Source organism: Monodon monoceros, unplaced genomic scaffold (genome assembly GCF_005190385.1).
Source record: "Monodon monoceros isolate NGI ecotype Baffin Bay Population unplaced genomic scaffold, NGI_Narwhal_1 Super_Scaffold_16, whole genome shotgun sequence".
Lineage (NCBI taxonomy): Eukaryota > Metazoa > Chordata > Mammalia > Artiodactyla > Monodontidae > Monodon > Monodon monoceros.
Window position 1 is genome coordinate 10,840,451 of NW_021703772.1, and position 22,360 is coordinate 10,862,810.

Consider the following 22,360-nt stretch of genomic DNA (forward strand, 5'->3'; position numbering starts at 1 on the left):
ACATGTCTAAGAGACTATATAACATATGCAAATAATGATTTGGATAAGTTTTTTATTATAATAGGCAGATATGAAAGTGGTAGGTAACATTATTAACGAATGTCTATTAATACCATAGACTATCATCATGTATTTGTTGATTATGTATTATGTATTATCCAGTGTGGCAATAATGTCCTGTTATGTGTGTGTCTGGACAGTCTATAGAGGCAAGAAGGTTTACCCACATGAAGTGTCTAAGCAACAAGCAAAGTTACAACAAATAGATATTTCAATGGCCATAGGCCCAAGTACTATGATAAAGGGTATGCACATCCCTTGTAGTAGATGGAGAAGTCTTCACAGAGGAAAATTCTGCCTTAGATGGGATAGAATATTTAGAGTTAAGGGCAAGAGAGGAAATACCAAGTTAGGACAACAGAGAGGCGTAAAAATATGCCCAAAAAAATGCAAGAAGAAGAAACCACTTTCTCTGGATAATAAGGATGAAGTTTGGCTGATTCGAGGATGAGAAATATAGTTATTAAGAGTACACTGGTTTTTGAATGCAGTGCTTATCATGGTGAACTACATATGTGAGTAAACAAACCTATGGTGAAAATCTATTCAACTAAGCATTGTCACGGAGTAAATTTCTAAGGTTAAAATTCACAATGAAGGAGCAATTAAATGTGAAAATAAGTTCTATATAAAATAGAGATATTCTTTTCCGTGCCATAAGGGATTATCTTATAAACACACATCACATTTTACATGGGTTATAGGAGCCAAGTAGTCCCATCTGTGTTCCAGATATTATTAACCATGTTAGAAAGAACTCAAGTTCTGCCTGAGCCCTATATTTGGATAAACACTTATGATCCCATGTAACTAATTGCTCTTTTGTCATGGATACTTTTATCTTCCTCTTTATAAGTCCCATATTTTTGTTAATTTTTACTAGCACTTCCTACACATTGCCTGTATTCTTTACTTAAGAAATCTAGGCTAATATTATAAAATTGGTTTACATCTTATCATTTCAAAAGTAAAGAATCGTTGGAGGAGTGAGAGCAAGGGAAGTAGGGCTCACTCTTTTCACTTTATGCATCTCTGTATTGTTGGGAAATTTTAACAAGCATTTACTATTTTTGAAAATTTTTAAAATATTATCTTTTTAACTGGGGTAAAATGTACATAACATAAAATTTATTATTTAACCATTTTTCATAGTACGATTCATTGCCATTAAGTACATTCACATTGTTGTGCGGCCATCATTACTCTCCATATCCAGAACTTTTTCATCACTGCATACTGAAACTCTATACCCATTAAACAACAACACTTCATCCCCTTTCCCCTCACCTGTTAGAAACCATTATTCTACTTTCTGTCTCTATGACTTTGACCACTCTAGGTACCACAAATAAGTGGAATTGTACTGTATTTCTATTTTTGTGTCTGGTTTATTTCTCTTATCATAGTACTTTCAAGATTAATCTATGTTGTAGCATGTATCAGAATTTCACTCCTTTTTAAGGCTGAATATTCCATTTTATTCCTACACCACATTTTGTTTATCAATTCTTCCATCAATGGACACTTGGGCTGCTTCCACCTCTTTGGCTATTGTAAATAATGTTATTAACATGGGTATACAAATATACGTTTACATCCTTGCTTTCAATTCCTTTGAGTATATATATTTAGCAGTGGAATATCTGGATCATATGGTAATTCTATGTTTAATTTTTTTCAGGAACCACCATACTGTTTTCCATAACAGACACACCATTTTACATCCCCACCAGTAGTGCCAAGGGTTCCAATTTTTCCACATCCTTCCTCATCAACACTTGTTATTTTCTGTTTTATTTTTTTTAAATAGTAGCCTTTCTATTGGGTGTGAGGTGATTTTATTGTGGGTTTGATTTTCACTTTCCTAACCATTAGTGATGTTGAACATCTTTTCAAGTGTGTATAAAGACATTTATACACCTTCTTTGGAAAAATGTCTATTTAAATTCTTTGTAAATTTTTTAATTGGATTGTTATTTTGTTGGTCTTCATTCTTTTGCGTGTGGATATCCAGTTTTCTCAACACTGTTTGTTGAAAAGATTGCCCTTTCCTCACTGATTGGTCTTGACAGCCTTGTCAAAAAACATTTGACCACGCATGCAAAGGTTTATTTCTGTTCTCTCTTTCTATTGTGCTATATATCTTTCCTCATGCCATTATCACACCATTGTGATTACTGTAGCTTTGTAGTAAATTTTGAAATCAGGAAGTTTGAGTCTTCTTACTTTATCCTTTTTCAAGATTGTTTTGGAAAGTAATTACTTCTGTATTTTGCTATTTGTTTTCTATATACCTTACAGATTTTTTTGGCCCTCATTTCTTGCATTACTGTCTTATTAGTGTTTATTCGCTTTTTTATCATGAAATTTTAGAATTCTCTTCTCATGTCCTTTTTCTGTATCTTCTCTAGCTATTTTCTTTGTGGTTACTATGGGAATGACACAACATCCTAAAGTTTTAACACTCTTATTTGAATTTATACCAGCTTGATGTCAATCACATACAAAAGAACTACTCCTGTACAGCTCTATCTCAACTCCCTTTCAGCTGTCAAAGTCATAAGATTCCACCTTTATGCTTTGTGTGTCTAAAACATATACAGTAATTTTTTTAATGTATTAAGTCTCTTTAATTATGTATAAAACAATAAGTAGTTAAACCAGAATTACAATAATTCTAGGGATGTACTAGTTGACCCTAATATTTATGCTGAGGATAAATATGTCAGCATTTATAAACTTTTTGACCTAGAAAATATGGTATGCGTATTTATGTTACAGTTAAATATGAAATGGCAGCTGAAATTTATAGTTATTTAAACATTGAATTATTCCCTCACTTGAAATCACATACTTAGTCAAAAATTTTTTAAATGTATTTAGAGGGCTCCCCTGGTGGCACAGTGGTTAAGAATCTGCCTGCCAAGATAGGAGACACGGATTCGAGCCCTGGTTCGGGAAGATCTCACATGCCGCGGAGCAACTAAGCCCATGCACCACAACTACTGAGCCTGTGCTCTAGAGCACACGAGCCACAACTACTGAAGCCTGCGCGCCTAGAGCCAGTGCTCTGAAACAAGAGAAGCCACCGCAATGAGAAGCCCATGCACCACAACGAAGAGTAGCCCTGGCTCGCCACAACTATAGAAAGCCCGAGCACAGAAATGAAGACCCAAAGCAGCCAAAAAAGAAAAAAATGTATTTAGAATATTTCCTTAGAAAAATTTACTTTTATTTCCATACAAATAATGGTTGGGTCAAGTCACTCTAGCAAAGTAAATAGCTATACCTTAGTTTTAAATCTCTTCTCATAAAATGATTAGATTTTATCTTTAAAATTCAATAGTAATTTAAGACTTGCAAAATGTTTTCAATTTTATGATAAATGTTTTCAATATGTCTTGTGGTCTTAAGATCAAATTATAGGAAAATATATTAAATAAAAGTCACACACTGAAATATATATCACATTTGGGCTAGAATTCAGGAGGACAGTTCTGCTTCAAATGAATATTTTTCCACCTAAGTGTTACAGTGAGCAGTTCTTTTTTCATCAGTCTCCAGCTTTAATTACTTGCACCTGTTAAAAAGCTAATTCATTTCACAGTTTCCTTCTTCACTGTATTTCAAAACGTAGGACAATATCAATAACTTAAGATGTTTTTATGAGACTTCTGGTTTAAATATTTTCATTTACACAGTTTTTATTTCAGAAAATTTCATATTTTGGGGGCAAGTAGAGAATCGCGTCCTGATTTTTAATTTAAGCATTCCTTACATGAGTATAAATGGAAAGTAGACTAGGAAGAAAAATCCTAAACCAGGATTAAAGAGTATTGTGGCCTAAAGGGAAATGCATCACTAAATCGAAATACAAAAGTCAAAAAGCAGCTACCAAAGTCACATAATTTTCATAGATAGTATTGAAACATAATAAGATTAAGTTCAAAAACTCTTGCATTCCAGAAAAATTTAGATCAGCAACACTTATGGCACATAAAAGAGATTGTTTTCAAGGCCCACCATTAAAGACAGTAATGGTATGCCAGCCATAGCCACAACTCCTTTTCTTCCGAAAGCTCAGTGTTATACATGGAGGGGGAGATGCACAAAGGTGGTATTGCATAGTGATGAAGAGCAAGCACCAGGAGCCAATGTCAGGTATGAGCCTTTCTTGCTCTATGACCTTGATCAAACTTCTTAACCTCTCTGTACCTTAGTTTTCTCCTTTGTCAACTGAGCATAACAATAGTGCCTACCTCAATGGTGGTAACAGTTAATTGGTCACCATATGTAACACACTTACAAGAGTGCTTATTACATAATAGGTATTTTTTAAATGTAAGTTATTGTTATAGTTATTATTAATTATTATTATGTCTGAGGCAGGGGAGAAACACTTAAGAAAGGAAGGATGTCGACTGTAATGGGTTGAATTGTGTTCCCTAAAAATTCATATTAAAGTCCTAACCCCCATAGCTCAGAATGTGACCTTATATAGAAATAACATTACTGAAGATATAATTAATGAAGTTGAGTTCATATTGGAGTGGAGTTGGCCTCTAATTCACTGTAACTAGAGTCACGAAAAGGAGAAATTTGTACACACATATGCATACAGGGAGAATGCCATGTGAAGGTGGAGGCAGAGATTCAGTGATGATCTACAAGCCAAGTCAGGCCAAAAATTGCCAGCAAAGCGTCAGAAGCCGGGAGAGAGACATGGAACACATTCTCTCCCACAGTCCTTAGGTGTCACCAGCCCTGCCAACATCTTGATCTTAGACTTTTGGTCTCCAAAACTGCGAGACAATAAATTTATGTAGTTTAAGCACTGTGTTATGACAGTTCTAGCAAACTAATATGCTGTTCTAAAACTAGTAATATATAAATCCATCCATATTCTTAATTTTCAAAAGTAGAGGTATGGGGGGAAAGGAAGACGTTCCCTGCTGTACTCCTGCAGTTTTACTGTTTGGTAAGTGGTTGCACACGCCATTTTGCTTTGTGAACCTTACCCAAGCTAGTGAGAGGGCCTCCAAGTGAACCCTTAAGAGAGACTGGGGTTACCACTGGGCATGGAAGAGGAGCCTTTGTCCACCAGGTGGAATCTTGAAGGGCTCCAGAAACTCATATCCACCACTTGAGGCTACCATGGACAGAGCCCTGGGTGTGAGCTCTTCTGAAAAGCCCATACACACCTCCTGGGGTTTGAGGATGCTCATGAGCTCTACACTGGCACCTCCCTCTCTGGAGAATCCCAAGATGTTTGACTACTTTGACTTGTTTCTTAGGAAATGTATAACAATGTTTTAAAAAAGCTGGCTCTGGAGTCAGATTACCCAGGTTGAAACAATGGTTTCACTTCACCCCACTTACTAGACATGTCCTTTGGGCAAGATATTTAATGTTACTGTGTATCATTTTCCACATTTTGTTAAAGTTGGAATGATAATAATTGCACTTCTTTTGTAAGTTTGCTGGAGAAATTAACTATAATGAAAAGTGTGTAGGATAGTGTCTGGCATACAGGAAGCATTCAATACATTCTAATTATTATTATTATACTGTAATATAATTTTCTAAACAAACCTGTATTCACTAAAATGTGGAAAAACCATCAAAGCTTGCTCAAATAATTCTCATGTAGAGCTTTTGTGTTCAATAGTATGGCTGAATAGAGATACAGTCTTATGGCAGAAAATATATGTCTACATAGTTTCAAAAGAAGTAAGGAATTTCACCCCCAATCCTTCTCCTCATTTTATCACACAAGATTTATTTTTCTAATATGATCTGGAATCAGATCAAGTAGCTGGGACTGAGCAGTAAACAGTGAGGGAAGAAGGGTTCTATTTAGGGCAGAGGCCAGCAGTGACTCAGTTAAGGAAGATGAAAACTGAGCCTTCAGAGGCAGGTTGTAAAAAATCTGAGCCTGAGAATCCCATAGTGGGGTCACAGTGGGGATGGAGGTGGAAAAAGACCCATATTGGGGATGTTCCTTGGCTATTGACAAAGCTGGGGCAAACCCTCTTTAGAAAAAAGTTATCCCAATTACAGCATAATGATCTTCCACAAATGAGGTCCAAGCAATAAGTCTGCAAACGTCAACAAGCACCAAAAAAACCATGAGACCCAATACATGAGAGAGCCAACAGCAATATAAAATGATATTCTTATTTCTTCAAGGATCAAAGGTATTGGAATTGTCAGGTCCAGGATATCAAACAGCTATGTGTGCAAGTATTACAGAAATAAAGGGTTCGAAGATGAGCATGCAATAAGAGATCATAAGAACAGATAGAATTACTTTAAAATAGAATATTTAGTGACATAAAAAATTTTTTTGAATTAAAAAATTCAGTAGATATCCTAAATATCAGTTTAGAAATAGTTGAACCATTTAGTGAAATAGAAGATATAGAACAGAAGATATATCAGAAATTACAGAGAGAAAGGTAAACATTGTGTAATCTTTCTTATATATGAAATCTAAACAAACAAAAACTCATGGATACAGACAACAAATTGGTGGTTGCCAGAAGTGTGGGGTGGGAGTGAGAGAAATGGATTAAGAGGGTCAAAAGGTAAAAAGAAAAGAAAGACTGTAGTAGATGGAATAGAAACTTAACTACGGACAGCACACAGCAAACATGATATTTACTGATGTAAAAGTAGTATTTCCACAAAGACAGAGAAAACAGGGTGTTATCTTCTACCTCTGCTATCATTCTAAAGTATACTAAAAGTCTTACAAAATCAATAAAGTAGTATAGAGACTGAAAGGAAGGACTCAACTGTCATTATTTGTAAACAATATGATCATCTGAATAGAAAATACAAGAAAGTCAAATGAAAAATTGTCAGAAATTACTACTTATAAGAGAGATACAAAATCAATTCACCAGGATTCTATTCATTATTGCCACACATACAAAAATAATAGCATACTTAGACATAAATATTATCAGAAATATGTAAGATATAAATAAAATTGTAAAAGTTTATCGGAGGACACAAAAGAAGAACAAAAGAAGTGGAAAGACATTTTGGCTGTTGAGAAGGTTTGTTACTGTATAGATGTCAATTTTGCCTCAAATTAATCTATAAATTCAGCTAAATATTAATCAAATTTTTACTGAATTATTTGGTTATTAATTGAATTCTTAATAAACTTATTTTAAACTTCATATGTATGGACTATTTCTAGAAGGGCAGAAAAGAAGCTGATAACATCAGTCACTTCTTGAGACAGAACTGAATGATAGGTTATAGGAGAGACTTATTTACTCATTGTTTACCTTCCTGTGTCTTTTGCATATAGCACCAGGTGTATTTGTTCCCTAGATAACAAACTAAATAAAATTAAAACATAGGTTTCATATGGGGAAGACCTACTTTAAAAAAAAAAGATGTTTTTAAAAAAAAGTGTAATGATATCAAATAGAAAAATATACAATAAAAAAACTCATAACAAAGGCTTTGGTATTGAGGCAGAAGTAGTTGACACATAAGTGGAGCAGAATAGAGAGTTAAAAACAGAACTGATGTATATGTGGAAATTCAGTTTATATTAAAGGTGGCATTTTAAATCAATGGGTTAAAGAATGGACTATTGAATAAATACTGAGCAGGATTCTTGGGAGGATTAATTGAAACAATGTTAAAAAAAAACAGAAGTTATATAGAATGTATCACATACAGAGTGGGGAAAATGTGAACAAACTTTAAGAGATATGAAGGCTAGAATGAGAATGGGGTATGTATATCTAACTGAGGTTTCTTAAGAAGAGAAGAGAGAAAAAAGAGGCAGTATCTGAAAATATAAAAACTGCAAATATTCTAAACTGATGAAAAACATGACATATATATATATATATATATATATATATATATATATATATATATGCTAAACACCCATCCATGAAGATAAATTAAATCCTCAAACTAAAAGCATAAACATTGGAAAAAAACAATTGGAAGCTAAGTAAACTTTTAATCTGTAGATGATATGATTATGTACATAAAACCCCACAAAAATCTACAAATTAGTAAAATAGTAAAGATAATTTAGAAACGTGGCTGGACATAGGATGGATATACAAAACTCAATTGCATTTCTAAATGCAGCAACAAACAGAAATTTTAAAAAATATATAGCCTTTATAATAAACAAATATTGAAATATATCAAAGAATTCATCTAATAAAAGATAAGCATCACCTATATCAAGAAAGTTATACGGGGGCTTCCCTGGTGGCACAGTGGTTGAGAGTCCGCCTGCCGATGCAGGGGTCAGGGGTTCGTGCCCCGGTCCGGGAAGATCCCACATGCCACAGAGCGGCTGGGCCCGTGAGCCGTGGCTGCTGAGCCTGCACGTCCGGAGCCTGTGCTCCGCAACGGGAGAGGCCACAACAGTGAGAGGCTCGCGTACCGCAAAAAAAAACAAAGAAAGTTATACAGTACTGATAAACCTAGTGACAGGACAGGAATAAAGACACAGATGTAGAGAAAGGACTTGAGAACACAGCGGGAGAAGGGGAAGCTGGAATGAAGTGAGAAAGTAGCATTGATATATATACACACTACCAAATGTAAAATGAATGGCTAGTGAGAAACTGCTGCATAGCACAGGGAGATCAACTCAATGCTTTGTGATGACCTAGAGGGGTGGGATAGGGAGGGTGGGAGGGAGGCTCAAGAGGGAGGGATATGGGGATATATGTATGCATATGGCTGATTCACTTTGTTGTACAGCAGAAATGAACACAACATTGTAAAGCAATTATACTCCAATAAAGATGTGAAAAAAGTTATATAGTTTTATTTAAATATATTGAGAGACCTTAACAAATAGATATTTTATTTTATTAGAGAGGTAGAATCATTTTTCCATTCTCCATAATTTGATCTGAATATGCAATATAATTTCAGTAAAAATCCCAATAGCATTTTATGTGAAATTTGACAAAATTATTTGAAAATTTATTTGGAAAAGCAAAGGGCAAAAGTATACTCAAAACATTCCTAAATTTGAAAAAAAAAGAATAAAATGTGGCTGTCTATCAGAAATAAAAGCTTACAAAACTATAATAATTAATATAGTTAATTTTGGTATAGGAATCACCAAATAGTTCAAACACAGAGTCCAGAAACAATAATTATGATATATGATAGAAATAGCATTGAAGATCATTAAGAAATGGAACAATTATTCAACACATGAAAATTAGATAATAGGCTGCACAACAGAAAAATGCACAAAGGACATGAAAAAAGCTTTATACAGAAGAGTAAACAGATATGGCTGACATATGAAAAGACATTCAATCTCATTAGTACACTAAGAAATGTGAGTCAAGATCACAATGAGCTACGGTTTTACGTTCATTAGATTGGCAAATACTTAGAAACTTGACAATGCTGATAAGGACAATGGAGCAGCAAAAACACAGGTACTCGTGGAGGTTGTAATCAGTACGACCACTTTGGAAAACACCTCATTTTCCATTTTGTAGCTGTGAAGACATGTATATACATGGCCCAGGAAATTCCTATCCTAAGGAAACTCCTGAATATGTTCACCATAAGAAGGGTACAAGAATGCTCCAAATGCTTAGGTGGCAAAAGCCCATCCACAGGAAAAAGAAGCAAATAAATTTTGTATAATCACCATGGAGTACTACACGGTGGTAAAAATGAATGGGTCTCATGTACAAATGACTTAGAGGAATTTTAGAAATATCATAGTGAGTTAAAAATGCAAATCATGGGAGACTACATATGACTCATTAAAAAAAGAAAAATTAATTATTATATTGTTAGGCATAATTATATATATGATAAAATTATTTTTAAAAGCTGGGAACGGATAAACATAAAATTAAAGATATTGCTTACAGCTAAGAAAGAGGCAGAGGGCGAAGATGAGGAACCCATGCACAGGTGAAAGTTGTTGTTCAAGGAGCTAAATTATATAATTACAAGGAAAGAAGCCCTCTCACTTAAGAAACCTACATATTGGATTCCCATCCCTAAACATAGAAAAATTGAGCTAGTGGTTGGTTTCCATTAGGCATACTGGTAAACTCAGCTAAATGCTATAAAAATAAGAAATTATCCCTGGAAGTAGACATATCTGACTAGCCTCATGTTCTACCACATGACATAACAGTATAAAAATGCCAGTAAAATTCAGGGAAAAAAGACTTGCCTTCCCAGAAAACCTACTTAAAACGATAGTATTTTCCTAGTGTTTTAGCTGGCTTTTTAATGGAAGGCCACATGGTTTCAAAGGGCAGCTAGTCCACTAAAAGTATGCTGGCTCAAGGCTGCCATTATAAAGGCTTGCTTTAGAATATGCACACTGATGAAAGTCAAACACAAAAAAACATGTGATGACTCACTGGGTTGGCTAGAAACATCTGTCACTGAAATAATAGAATGTGGAAAGATGGAGTTCCTCCAAAGATAAAATAAAACTTTCTGTGGCCTTAAACAGGAATGTGTTCAGAATGCAATTGAAATGTCAGAATTTTTATGAGCAAATCTGCTAAAGCAACCTATAAATCATTTCCCAGGTTCAAGATTAACATTAAAAACTTGGACTGCAGAAAGAGAAAGGGAACAAGGGAGTAAGTATTTACTTGCTAGGGGTCACTGGTTAAAGTATCTTCTTTGTTATTTCTCTCATATTTAGGTCAACGTTTTTTCTCCTGTTTTTGCTCAGAAAATCATAGGAAATTATCCTTAATCTACCAGACCTGGGATCATGACTATTCTTTTCTCCAAAAATATTTATTTTAAATCACTTAGTGAAAATCCAGGCAGGTATTTTATTAGGCAAATAAGCATAATAAAAAAGTATTATTAGTCTCAAAAAAAGCACAAAATTCTGAACAAAAGTCAGAAGTCATTTTAATTTTTAACTGTATATATATATATATATATATATATATATATATATATATATATATATAATTTAAATCTTTTATGTTATCAATTAGCTCCAGTGAGAGTTCCAGTGCGCTCAATGCTACTAAAAGACCATCCAGAATCTGTGATGGAAATCTCTGCAGAAAATACATCAATTTCCTTCCAGTTTTAAAAGTCAGCAGGTTATGGACATTTATTGACTTCATAGGTCAAAACATAACCATGAACATAGAGACCACATTTTGAGAAGTTATTTGTGTTAGGCAGTCTACATAGGCTGATTTTTTGTCTATAAAACCACCCTTAAGGATCATTGTTATTAAGCCCACTTACAGATTAGGAAGCCCAAGCTCAGAAAGCTAAACAATTTACAGGTACAGAATTTATGAGTATAAGCATGTAGATTCAAACCAAGACTGGCCTTATCTCAAGGCCAATACCAACTGAAGGGGTAGGAGGTGGCTCTGGAGTTATAAAGGTTGGGTTTGGAATCAGAGCTCTGCCATTCACGAGCTGTGCAAACTTGAACAATTAGCTGAACCTTTGCATGTTTGTTTCCTCAACTCTAAAACAAGACAATAATAATAACACTCAATTTCTTGTATAAATTGGAAGAAATCATATAAAGTGTCAGACATACAGGAGATACGCAAACAGTACGACTACTACTATTATTTTTACTCTCCCTAAACTTTCCAGTCATGTACCTAAAACTTCCTCTAACATAGCAGAACATCATTATCCTCTCAGGTAAAGGAAGAAAATCATAACACAACAAAGTAGTTTCAATACAGAATTTTCATCTGGGGAAATGTAGATCTAAAAGGAATTTAAATTATAAATAAACGTTTCCTGAACATTTTTCCTTTTACATGCTGAAAAACATGATAAGTACTTTTGAAGTCAGTTATTATCTTTTGAAAAATGTAAGAGCTCAAGTTAAGTGGATTTTGTTCTTTTATTTGGTTAGTCATTAGTCTCCACTGGGTCACCTCCAAACTATGATGTGGAACCTAGACCTCCCTCTTTGCTCTTGCCAGGAATCCTCACAATTGGATTCTCACTGAAATCACCCACAGAGCTTTAAAAACTACTGGTGTCTGCCTCATTCCCAGAGATTCTGTTTAATTGTCTGAGATGAAACCCTAAAATCAGAATTTTTAAAGAGGTTCTATGTGCAGTCAGGGTTGAGATTCACCACCTTGCCCATCCCTAAATAGCTTCACGATACACTTGCCATTGACTAATTAAAATTCCATGTGTATGTTAGAGTAGAAAAGAAAATTAGTCAACTGTACACTATAACTGAGGAAACTGACAGAATGTAGCACAAAAAGAGAGAAGGAAAAAATGAATGCAAGACTAAGAAACACAAAGGATAGAATGACAGGTTCGACATGCTCTATATTTCAGAATAAAAAGAAAAAGATGTTAAGGCAGGCATCAATATGGTTAAGAATTGTTGATTCTTGAAAGAAAATTAAAAATCTGCAGTTTGAAGAAGTACATCAAGTTGGGAGGGAGAATATGCTCTAAAGGACAGGATTTGACAACCTAAGATACATGTATATCCCAAAGGGGTCAAGATTTAGATAATAGATGGAATTTAAAAATATATATAGTTAACTTACAATATTTAGTTTCAGGTGTACTACATATAAATGGAATATGTTTGCAGTTTAGTTACAAATAGATAAAATACCATTAAATGCAGTAATAAAATGGTAACATCTGTACCAACCACTACATTAGGTATTTATATTTTCACGTCTGTTAAAAACCCTACAATAATATCATTGTTACCCCATTTACAGTTGAGGGCACTGAGATTAAGCAGCATTAAATGTAGGTGACAGAGGTTGAACATGGCCGAGGCGTAATTTGAACCTAGATATATATGGCTACTGCAGCAAATGAGCCAAAGAATTAACTTTACTTTGAGTCAACGAGTGAAGAATGTCCTCTGAGAGATCACTGGTTATATAAAACAAAGAGAAATTGGATTTCTCTTTAAGTCACCAGTGCAACTCTTTGTTAAACTAGTGGAAAAGCAAACTTCTGCTCTTCTTTTCACATGTGCTAATCTCACATATGATTGCTTAAAAGCTCTTTCATGGAAGAGCACACATCAGGCAAATAATCTTGGGAGAGAGTAAAGTTGAGATTACGTCATCCTACTCTGCTTATTTACTAGAAAGTTACATAACATTCAGGAAACACATGTGGGTTTTATTATGATTTTTTGGCAATATTTGTAAGGAAGGTGAGAGTCAATAAAATGGTTTCATTTTAACAGACCAAAAAGAGTTGAAAGTGAAGCGTGAAAAAATATTCTCAACAAAAAAATACAAAAAATAATTCAAAACATTACTGGGAGCCTTGCCATTAGTTTGTAGCAGTGCGTGTAGAATGGTTTTATTTAGTTACTTTTGAGAATTCATTGCACCTGGACACTTGGCATCTTGTAGTCCTGAAAACTGGATGGCATACATAAATGCTTCTGTAGGTGTTAAAGTAAATTACATGTGTTGATGTTTCCTGGCAGTAGCAATTGCTGATTATGTGTGCATTCAGAATGGATAAATGGGTCAACCGCAAAGAATGATGGGTATGGAAAAGATGCCCTCAGTAGCCAGGAGATTTCCCTTGCAACAAAGATCTCTCTGCCTCATTTCCTTGGGTCTGGAAGTAACCTGGTGCTCTTCCCCCTTCTTCATCCCCTGTCCCAGGTAGGCTGCATTACACAGCCCAGAGGGCGCCATTCACAGTTGAGTTGTGCTCCAGGGGTGCCATTTATATAAACCATAATGTGGAAGGTCCTCCTTGCAATCATGCCACTTTGTGACCCTGACCGGGCTTCCTGCTTACCTTCCCAGCCTCTTCTGGCACCGCGCTGGCTCTTCACATTCTCACCATATTGGCCTCTTTTCAAGTCCCCAAACGTGCCATGCTTGCTCTGCCCTAGAAGCTCTGCATTTAAGCTCCTAACTTCATTCATTCAACAAACATTTAAAACAGGTGGTTGCTGGAGTGTAGGAGGGGTGGGGAGGATAAGAGAAACAGGTGAGGGAGATTAAGAGGTGCAAGCTTCATTATAAAATAAATGAGTAAGGGGGATGAAATGAACAGTGTGGAGAATACAGTCAAGAATAATGTAATATCTTTGTATGTTGACAGACGGTAACTAGATTTATTGTGGTGAACATTCTGTAATGTTATAGAAACAGTGAATCCATACGTTGTGCACCAGGAACTAACATAATGTTGTAGGTCAACTATACTTCAAAATCAAGCAAACAAACTTGTAGAAAAAGAGATTAGATTTGTGGTTACCAGAGGCAGGGCATGGTGGGAGGGGAAATTGGATAAAGGTATTCAAGGGGTACAGACTCTCAGTTGTAAGATGAATAAGTACTGGGATGTAATGTACACCATGATAATATATTTGACACTACTATATGTTATACATGAAAGTTGTTGAGGGTAAATTCTGAGTTCTCATCACAAGAAAAAGAATTTTTTCTATTCCTTTAATTTTGTATTGTGTGTCCAGATGTCATCATCCACATCTGTGGTAGCTCAGCTGCTGAAGGTCCTGCTGGGGTCTTATCATCGACAGATGAATTGATAAAGAAGATGTGGTATGTATACACAGTGGAATATTACTCAGCCATAAAAAAGAATGAAATAATGCCATTTGCAGCAACATGGAAGGACCTAGAGATTATCATACTAAGTCAAGTAAATCAGTAAGAGAAAGACAAATACCATGTGATATCACTTATATGTGGAATCTAAAAAAATGATACAAATGAACTTATTTATAAAATGGAAATAGAATCACTGACATAGAAAACAAACTTATGGCTACCAAAGGGGAAAAAGGGGAGGGACAAATTAGGTGTTTCGGATTAACAGACACATACTACTATATGTAAAATAGATAAACAACAAGGACTTACTGTATAGTACAGGGAACTATACCATATATGCGTATATATAACTGAATCACTTTGCTGTACACCAGAAACTAACACAACATTGTAAATCAACTATACTCCAATAAAAAATAAATATATATATTTTTTTACCAAAAATAACATGAAGAAGCAACTATGGTGAGGAGACCCAGCATATTTTATATTTATTTATAATAGAAATATTATTTAAATTAGGCTATAAATAATTTTATTTATATATACAATAAATATACATCATTCTTTCCTATAAATACCCAGAGTTGTTAGGACAATCTGAGAGTGGCCAATCTGGGCAAGGCCACCCTTTGCTGATCTAAACAGCTCTCTAAAAACCTTGCATTAGCTCCCGCCATGGTAAAAGTGACTCTTTTACCAGCAGTGGTGAAAGCTGTGCAGCAGCCCCATGGACCATGAAGATCATCTTGCCAGTCAATGCCCATGTCATTGTTCCTTAGCAACTTTCTCTAGCGACAGAAGGCTCTTCACTTTCCTTTCCCGACAGCTGGATGTCAGCTTTTAGTTGGTTAAGCTGCCTCTCCCTAGTCTCAACTCATATAAAGATACACCTCGAATTCAATTTGGGCTGTATTCCTTTCATCCTCCTTTGCCGGGAACAATAATAGCATAATTAATCTATTATTTGTTTGGAGTATGTTATTTCATTATGGCTTAAGAACCATCATTCTGTATGCTACTGGCTTGTGAAATTATTATAATTCCTTCAGTGAACCTGTGTTAAATAAATTATTGGCAAGAACAATCTCAGTCTCTGAGAATGTGTGTGTGTGTGTGTGTGTGTGTGTATGTGTGTGTGCGTGCGTGTTTAGGTTCAGAAGTTCAGCACCTGGTACGAACTATAGTCTGATCCTTGCCATTTTTTGACATGAAAATTAAACTATTTGACTTTATAAACATTAAATATATCATAATGAAATACAACTTTGTTTTTTCATTTAATTCTATTTCAAAGTTATCTCAGAACTCAGACCAGTAGCTAGATAAATTGAATCCTTGTTGAAAAGAATGCTTTGTCTTAGAAAAGGAATCTCATAAACAAATGCTCTGCATCTATTTATGTATATAATATAATTGTTGATTCATCAAGTCTCAGATCAAAATAATCAATCACCTTCAACAAAATGAAAAAATACTGAAGTACTTGCATTAAAGAATTTTTTTGTACATCTCAAACTTACAATTAGAAAAGCACATATGAATATAGGTTGAAGAAAGATAAGAACTAAAAAGGAAGTGAGGAGGAACAAGCAGTAAGGAAAATCTATTGGAAGATAGGTAATTATTTTCTGATTCTTCCAAAATATATTCAAGAATGTTCAGCTGCAGCATTAAAAAAATTTGCATTTCAAATTTGAAAATCTATGAAAGGAAATGTATTTCTTCTTTCATACACAATTTTTGATTAGTTCAAATACAGGTGTTTTCATTAACCATGAGACAAGACTTAATGGACATTTAATGGAACTGTGATGACCCAGAATTGGTACTCAGTAGCATTAAGTGAGCTGAAATGAGAGCAATCTAATGGTCATAATACATAAAAATACTCAGAGGAAAATTCAAAAGAATATGACTGCATTTGGACAAATGTTTAAAAATCTTAAATATTTGCTTAATAATTAGACAAATGTTTATCATCGTTCACAAATAGGAGCAGTGATCGCTATAGTTTCAACAAGCAGCTCTATTCTCAAATCAACATGTGTCTAAAACTATTATATTTGGATATTCAAACTACATTTTACAAGCTTTCTTACTGTGCAATGAAACTGTATTCAGATACCCCTAATTTTTGTCTTTAAAATAATGGTCATTGCTTAAATGTCAAGAACAACATTTTAAATCCCCTAGTAGAAATATAGATGAATATCTTTTAGATTTCGGGTAAAGAAAGATTTTTTTAAACATGACACAAAACCATTCACTGAGTGGGAATAGCAATCAATTGTTTGCATTAAAGTTAATTTTGTGCATCAAAAATGCTTTAAAGAAAATAAAAAAACATGACTTACAAGCCTGTACACACAACCAAAAAAGGACTAACTCCAAGAACTTTAGGAACACTAAAACTCAATTTTAAAAGCACAAATAACACAATAAAAAGAAAAGTATTTCTAAAAAAATCAGTTCCAGGAAAAAATAATTCCATTAAGCTAAGAAACATCTCTAAGAAGAGATGTTTAACATCATTAGTGAAAAACTACATTATGAACACAATGACTTGTTATCATTTCATGAGATATAAGTACATACCATTCAGTTGGTAAATTTTAAGGCTGACAAAACCAAAGATTGAATGGGATTTTGAATCACAGAACCTTCTGTGCATTGCTACTAGAAGTGATAATTGGTGCAAGTACTTTGGAAAATATCATGTCAATATCTCCTAAAGTTGAATATTCATATACCTGAGGCCCAGTAATTTCACTGTTTGGAATATCCTAAGAGAAATTCTTGCACAAGAACCAGAGGAGTCAATAACAGTATATCAATAACATTACTGTTCACGATAAAAACTTCGAGACAACCCAAGTGTCCACCCAAAGAGAGTAAATGAGTTAACTGTTCATACTCTGGAATGCTGCATAATGGTCAACATTTATGAACTGTAATGACATGTGACAACATGGAAGAATCTTAGAAAAATAAAAGTGAGTGAAAAAAAGAATCTGAAAAGATCAAAAGATTACATACCACATACCATTTTTATAAATTAAAAATAACTAAAATAAAATATACTAACTTTTTCAGAAGTATATATAGATGTACTAAATCTAGACAAAAGTGGAAGCAAAGGAATGATGGATTTTAGACTCAAGATGATGTTCATATCAGGTGGGTGGAAGCAGGATGGACTGGAAGGTTAGATGTATCAACCGTTACATCAAGAACTTCACTTTTGAGTGATCAGCTTAAGGGCGCTTATTATACCATTAGAAGTAACTGATTAAATAAATACAAGGGGACCATACATTGGCCAAATGAAGACAGTGTGCCATGAGCGTGAAATTTATAATTACCCAATTCTTGTGCACCTCAATTCCAAAGAAGAAACACTATGATCCTTGTAGGGGCTGAGGGAACTAAGACTCAAAACAAAGAAATGGAGTAGGGCGTTTCAAATTGAGGACAACATGAGGTATTGAAGATGGTTCTTTGGGATTTTCTACAGTAACATTACCAGCTAGCTTTCCTCCATCCCCAGGGCCTCTGAGGTACCAGACACACTGATAGATGTGTTTACATGCATTATCCGATTTAATCCTTGTTACTTGATACGTATCACTTTTTCCATTGGACAGACTAGAAAACTGACATTCAAAGAGTTTATTTTGCCTAAAGATCCAGCCCAGAATGTAGCACAGATGACATCTAAGGGACCGACAGAATAGCTATAACTGAGAGACCTTTAGGCAGTCAGATCAGGGGTCTTATAAAGGGATTGCTGAAAGGGAACAAAAGGCATTGCATTAATCAGAGTCCCAGCAGGAGACAGCAGATGTTTTCAACTGAGATCGTGGCTCAACCTGAAGGAATGGAGTATTAAAAGAGTTATGGGCAAGCTCAAAGAAATCAACGTGGGATGCTGAGAAAGCTACCTAGGGTCAAAGCAGGGTCATGGGATCTGGATAAGTTGATATGTTTGGGTCAGTCTCCTTGGGGCACTGACCAGGGCAGAGAAGGATGGAGAATAGGTCTCAGGGAGGGGGGACAACAAATGGAGAGTAAACAGCACAGGCACCTTTAAAAGTTGCCGTAGACAACTTGGTTAGAGATTCCTTATCAGATAACTATTATACAAATACATATTGTTTACCCATAAATCAGTCATTGGTCAGTCAAGCTTGCTCCCTCTCTCCTTTTTTTCTCCCAGACACATACATAAATATTATGGTCCATTATTTGAAAATACATACTCAGTTTATGGCACATATTAAGCAATACTTTCCCCTTTTACTTTTGATCCTGACCCTAAAGATCTAGAAAGCTCTCTAAGTTCTGTACTTATATCTTATTATTAGGCAACCATACGATGATGATTTAATAGTATGGAATTAAGAATGGGAATACTAACATTCCAGTTAACATTATTGATGTGTTTTAATTTTGACATTTATTTTATGCTTCCTGTGGGTAGAATAATTGATATAGGATTAGAAAATACTTTGCAACTCTAGAAAATAGTACAGTTCTGTAATCCTTTTATTGAATAATAATAATTCACAGGAAAAGCCTTCATTTTTTTCCCTTTACATGCATCGCTGCTCTATTGTAACTTTCTTCTCTATCTCTTGATGACATCTCAGGTAGATGTTATAGCTTTTTGATCACTCTAAGTTATAGTAGTCTCATTTTTGTGCTAATGCCAAATCTCAGATATAAAAGGTGCATTTATCTAAGTCAAAACTTCCTTTACACATCCAGTCGCAGTCCTCCACCACCTGCATCTCAAGCTCAGTCCAGCATCGGGACCAGTGAAATACTTTGATCAAGGAGATGAGAACAGTATGCCCAGGATGCAGGCAATAATACAACCAATGAAAATTCAGATTTTTAATCACCATCAATAAGCAATTTTAAACAATACCAGTAATTAAATATTCCTGTCCCCAAAAATCTTCCAACATGTAAACACTTGCCAAGGTTACTGGCAAGTTTTAATAATATACATATAAGCTTCAAATGAGCACATGTGTCTTACTTTCCTTTAGTGAATATGGTATTAATAAATGTAGTATTCTACGTGGAAGCTAACTTGGGGAACTTCCAGTTATGGCGTCGACTCCTAACACACACAGCCCCAGAGACACACATTCGTTACAAGAGTAAGTTAGGGAAGTTTTGCCAGCCTGATTAGACACAGTTCACGTCTCCAAACCCTACATATTCTTGGGTGTGAGCAGGAGATTCAGCATAGTGGTAGCTGTATACTACCATAAGTGGTAGCTTAGATTTTTTTTCGAAGTTATTTTTTCTTCCAGTGTGAAGTTTTAGATGAGGCTATTCAGACACAAATTTGCAAACAGCCAGAATCAAACTTGAACAATGTACAGTGATACATTGGGCTTTAAAAATGTTCCTTGTGGAGAATGTCACTGACTATGTAACAATAAAATGTAAGGAAACAGAATTTATATACAGAAAATAATTTCCAAAAATGCCTGGAGAAATGACAAAAGGTGCTGGCCTTGCATTGCCAGAGATATCAAAAAGACAATGCTTAAATACTTTGATCATTTTCACTAAAACTGGACACTTGTTCTCAATCAATGAACCAAGTAAAGTCATTTAGCCATTTATTCTGCCTTTTGCAGAAGAAAGAACAGGTGGAGGTTTCTTCCAAATATAACAGAAGTGTAAAATGAATTTTTGGCTAAGATATTTTAGTGGAAATGTTTCAACTACAGAGATATTCGATTGCTTCTAGAATTGACTCTGATGAAATAAAGATCTAAATAGTGTTGCGATTTCTGGAATTTTTATGAATTTCTGTCAAACATACTTATGTTTAAGACTTTTGTTAACTATTTTTAGATCTGTTGCTACGTGTGAAAGAAACATTTCATAATTAAAGTGATGAAATGCATTCATCAATCAGATATGAGCATATCTATGCAAAGAATAATTTTAACAGTCATTGAAAATTTGGAGAAAACTGAAATTATAATATTATTCATTACGGTGATAGACTAACATATTGGTGTAGGTTTTTTTCTTTTTAAAAATACAGTAATGTAATTTAAATGTATCAATCCTTTACTTTTTCCTCTTTTGTATCTTAACATTTATTTTATTTTTTAATTTCTTTAATTTTTTTAATTGGCATGATTATGTACATATATATGAAATTCAATTAAAGAATATTTTCACTTTCTGCATTTCTTTTCTTGCCATATAATTTTTTTCAAAAGTATTATTACTGAAAACAACGTTTTCATATGGAGGATGGTGTTAAAAAACGATCTGGTACAAGTGTCACCATCACTTACATCATAGACAAAAATGTGCCTCTTTTTTCTTGAATTATTCCTCCTTGTTCTGTACTTCTTTTTCCAGCTCATTACTTCTAGTACCTCCAAGGGGCGAGAAACAAGGTTAAAGAAAAGGACCAAAATTCCCTGCTTCCTGTCTGCCTGTTGGAGTCCGTGCTTGATGTTTGATATCCTCTGGGAAACAGTGATGTTTCATGGGCTCCAGGACTAAGTTCCCTTGAGAAGCTCTTCTGGAGCTCTGATCTGGACAATTTCCTGATGTGGCCGACATGATCTGTGACCATTATTTTATCACTCTCCCACCTTGACTTGTATTTGGAAGTATATACCACAGCCTTCCAAGCTGGAGTCTCCTTATGCTGGCAGACAACCCTCTTGGGTAGGGAACCAGCTGTAATTTTTGTGTCCACTAAGACCAAGGAAAATCCATGAAGTCTTGCCATCACAAATAGCAGGAATATGGGCTTCCTGAATGCTACTTGCTCTTCCTCTCCTGCTTACAGAATTCTCCAGAGTATCAGGTACCTGTCTTGGTGTTCATGTACGCCCCAACTCCAGGATGTGCCTATGAGGCTCTCCCCAAATTCCATGCACAGCACTTTGCCCCACAGCAGGCCCAAATATGCATGGGTGATTTTCTACAGCATGTTTCTATCCAGTAGTACAGGACTGGTCTCTTATTCTTGCTTGGAATCTCAGTCTTGCTCGGGGTTTTTTCATTTTTTTAGGGGGGTTCATCGTTAGGCTGTTTGTTCTCTACTGGTTAAGTCTACTGGTTAGGCCAGTAGGGTGGCAAGTCTCAGAATTGGTATGATCAACTTGTAGTATGCCGTGGGGTGAGCTCTTATATGGTCACATTAGCAGAGAGGAAAACTTCTCACCTTTTTTAGCGTTGGAAGGAGGAGAGAGGCTTGTCCCATAGGGACAAGAGTGGCAGTGACTGTCGGACAAGTATGAACTCAGGAAGACTTTTAGGATGTTTAGGCAAGAATGGAGAGAGCTCCAGTTTCATGATTTCTGTTCTCTCTGTGGAGTAAAAGATGAGACTTTTTATGAAGGGTGCAAGTGGAGATGGGAATGGGTGGTAGATTTAAGAAGAATGAAGAAGTTTTGAAAAAGTTTTTTGTTTTTTTTTTTTTGGTAAAATGTGTAAAGATTGGGTGAGCAAGTTTATATGGGAGAACACATCTAATTATACAACTTGCTGAGCATCTATGTACAAAATACTACCCCCAAAGAAGGAGGGTGCACAGGCTGAAGGGCTGACAAAGACGAACCTCAATTACCCAACAATGTCACTTTAGCTGCGCTGAGTGTTTATAGTTAGATACATGAAATTCCTGAGATTTTTCATTCAAATTATCCCAGGCACTT